The sequence below is a fragment of the Myotis brandtii genome, unplaced genomic scaffold (assembly GCF_000412655.1).
Source record: "Myotis brandtii unplaced genomic scaffold, ASM41265v1 scaffold260, whole genome shotgun sequence".
Lineage (NCBI taxonomy): Eukaryota > Metazoa > Chordata > Mammalia > Chiroptera > Vespertilionidae > Myotis > Myotis brandtii.
The window spans coordinates 280328-284076 of NW_005359881.1; positions in this window are offsets into that span (position 1 = coordinate 280328).

Below are 3749 nucleotides of genomic sequence, written 5' to 3' on the forward strand. Positions count from 1 at the left end.
CACTCTCTCTGTCCCCAGAGCTGTTTGAAGTCTGGAGTCAAGCCAACAGGAGCCTGATTCTAAGACAGGAAAAGAGAATAGAATCTTCAAGCAATAGATCAAGGAAATTGAGGCTGACGGGGGCAGAATTCTGAAGCAAATGACTGAATACATTAGTAAATGCGCCAGGCCCGTCTGGAGTCCAATTAGTGGTGGTGGTTGTTGCTTTAAAATGAATTAGGAATAAATATTTGTGAACACTTAGGCAAAAGTTGATCGACATAAGCCATCATTGATTAAAAAATAACAGGCTCTTTTTGCAGGTTGGGGTTCCACTCAACCTCCTATCTCAGATTCCATGCATGTAAGGAAGGATAAAGGTTTGGGATACACGGGATCGAGGAATGAAGATCTGGGAAATTCCCCCAAACATATGTCCATCTGCAACCATGCAGAGCTGTCTCCTAAGCGTAGTCTAGCAAATCAGTTTAGACTTGAGGCTTCAGTGAGCTTTGTTGTCCAGCCCACTCTCCCTCCCGGCTTCCTTTCCTCCTGCCCATCCTGAGTCTGAGATGGCGGGCCTCTTTCCTCACACCTGAGCTGTGGATGAGGCTAAGCCCCGCCCGAGGGCTTCTGCACCTGCCAGTGAGGGGCTGCACTGGGATTCTGACGCCCTCCCCTCCATGGCCCCTCTCTACCACAGTGTGGCCTAGAGTTTGAGTGGCTCCAGCTCTGTCCAGGAGATGAAATAGAACCAGAGCAGTGATACTAGCTCTTCCTCCCCTATGGCTACAAATTCCTACATGGAAAAGGAGGGGCTGTTGCTCTCCTTTTTGGGGACTCTGTTGCCATGACCAGTTGATTAGACTGGTGTAGATCCCAATAGCTAAGCTAACATTTATCAACTGCTTTCCTAGGCCATGCCCCGTCCTAAGAACTTGGCATGTATGAACTCATTTAATCCTCACTCAGTCCTCCTAGGAAGATGTAGTTTCCGTCTCAGGTGTTGCCACTTGCATAGGGTAATGCAGCTGGTAAAGGGCAATGCTGGGATTTATACCCAACCATCGAGTCCAGAGTGAGAGCCCTTACCCATGACACCACCACCCATCTGTGCCCACTGCAGACCCCCAGTGGAGCCCAGGGTGAAGGTGGATTTCTCTAAGGCATCTGACATCTCTAAGATGTCTTGATGAATACAGCAGAAAAGTAAGGCTTGGCATTGAACAGTTAATGTACAGGGCAGAGGAGCCCCATAGTGGGGGTCATCCAAGACCCTCGTGCCCTTACCTAATCTGCAGATATGGGAGATACTGGGTGCCCGAATCAAATCCAGAGACTTGGAGAAGATGGACCAGGGCCTTTAGTCCCAAAGACCAACCTCATAGGCACGGATATGGCCTCACAGGAACACAGCAAAGCATTTTAAGTGTTGCCCTTACACCGGGATCAACAGTAAGATGGATTTGAAAAATAACTGATAAAAGCTTAGGCTGTATTAATTACTTTCAAAAATTGACAAGAGCTTAGGCTAACTGATTGTGTTAATTAGTTAATTAATTTATATGACAACTAAAATTTTTGAAAGGCCAGAGGCAGGTGTCTTTCGAGGGGAAGAAGGCTAAGATGAGAGATTTGAAACCATATCACACGAAGATAGATTAGAGTGAGTGAGAATGTTTGCTCCTCAGAAGAGAGCTTTGGATGGGATGGGAAGCCCTCTCCAAACATCTGAGGGGTCGTCTCTTGGAGGAAGGGATTTGGCTGCAGAGGGCAGAACTGGGAGCAAAGGTTACGGGGGGTGGGCTCGTCTCACTGCTGTGCGAGGCGGGGACACAGAGTTCCCCATCTGCTCTTGGGACAATTTTAACAGCTAGTGTTTACTGAGGGCGCCGATGTCCGCACTGAAGTTGAGGTCTCTGTATGCCAGCTAGAAAGTTGTGGATCAAATGCATTCTTATCACTCCGAGCGCCTCACAGCATCATTAGTGAACGGTCCTTTTACCAACCAATTGTTAAATGACCTCGCTTGATAGTTGCCCTGTTGACTGTTGTTATTCTATCATTAGTCTTTTATAGATGAGAAAATGGAGACGTTAAATTACTTTCCTGGAATCATCCTGCTTTTAGTTATTGGCTTATAATGATCTGGACCCAAGTATTCCTGCTACTAATACATTCTCCCAAGGTTACATACATAATAAGGGGTCACTCAGGGCTGTTCATTAGAAAAATAACGTGAGCTGCTAATGAAAGCCATCTGTGTAATCTTACTTTTTCTAGTATATATAAAAATATAAAAAGAAACCAGTGAAATTACTTTAAGTTTCTCTCTCTCTCTCTCTCTCTCTATATATATATATATATGTATGTATACACATATATATGTATATATTATATATACTGTATAAATGTATATCTTAACCCAACACATTAACCCAATCCACTGTAAACTATTATCATTTGATGCCTACCTGGCATGGCTCAGTGGTTGAGCGTGGACCTATGAACCAGGAGGTCACAGTTTGATTCCAGGTCAGGGCACATGCCCGGGTTTCGGACTCCATCCCTAGTGTGGGGTGTGCAGGAGGCAGTTGATCAATGATTCTCTCTCATCATTGATATTTCTCTCTCTCTCTCTCCCTCTCCCTTCCTTTCTGAAATCAATTAAAAATATATATTAAAAAACAAACTTAATTAACATTTGTTAAAATGATGTAACCAACACTAAAATTATTAGCACCTTTTACATGCTGGTTTTCACACTAGTCTCCTGTCTGTTTCCCACTAAATGAACGTCTCAGGCAGGACTAGCACATACAGGTGCTCAGCAGCTGCTTGGAGCTCCTGCTGCTAAAGAACAGCCAGCACAGGGTTATGGTTTCAGTCTCCTGTGGGGTGCGGGGTGGGGGTGGGTGGAGGGGGTGTGAAACTTAAAGAGGAGCTGTGCCTTCCACCTTGGACTCCAGTGCCTCTCTGTCCCCGGCTACCCCTTTTGGCAGTTTGAAGGGAGTGCTTGCACCTGCCTTTGCATTTTCTGGTGGAGCCCAGGGAGATATTTCTGAATTTGAAGAGGACAGATGTTTCTCCTGCAACCTTCCAACAAGCGTCCTTTCCCTCCTGGCAGCTAGGCTGGCAGTTAATGTGTTTGATTTCTGCTTAGACAATGACTGAAGTAGGTTGCATGAATTAAAAATGTACTCTTAAATACCAAATTGGGGGCAGAACATCTTGCTTGATGCAAACTTATGCAAAACTAGGGAGTCCCTGGCTTCATTAATCAGAAATAAAGCTTGTAGTCCATAGATGTGTAGGTCAGCGTCAGGGTAAGGAGACAGTAGACCGCCTTGTTCTGCGGTTATTTTTGCCTCACTGCCCCCGGGCAGAGGCCAAACGTCAACACAAACACCAGCCTCTTAAGGTAGCTTTAAAGCAACCCACCTTAGTTTGCCCTCAAAATTCCAAACCAGCTGCCAGAAAGGAAGGCACGTAAAAGGTGCCACGCGCTGCGGGCCTCCTGGAGGTGGCGCTAGGAGGGTGAGGGAGTTGATGAGTGCCTGCAAAAGGCCGCGTGTGAGCTCATCAGAGAAGTCATGCTCGGCACACACGTTATTTATAGCAGATCTGAGGCTTGCACGGTGTTTGACATTTAATTTTAAGTAGGGGGACTTCAAAAAGTGTGGGTACACCCCTCCCCCCAACCATCCCGGTGAAGTGCAGGGGGCAGGCGCCAGCAGGCAGGGGCGAAAGCACCGGCCACGCGCACCCAG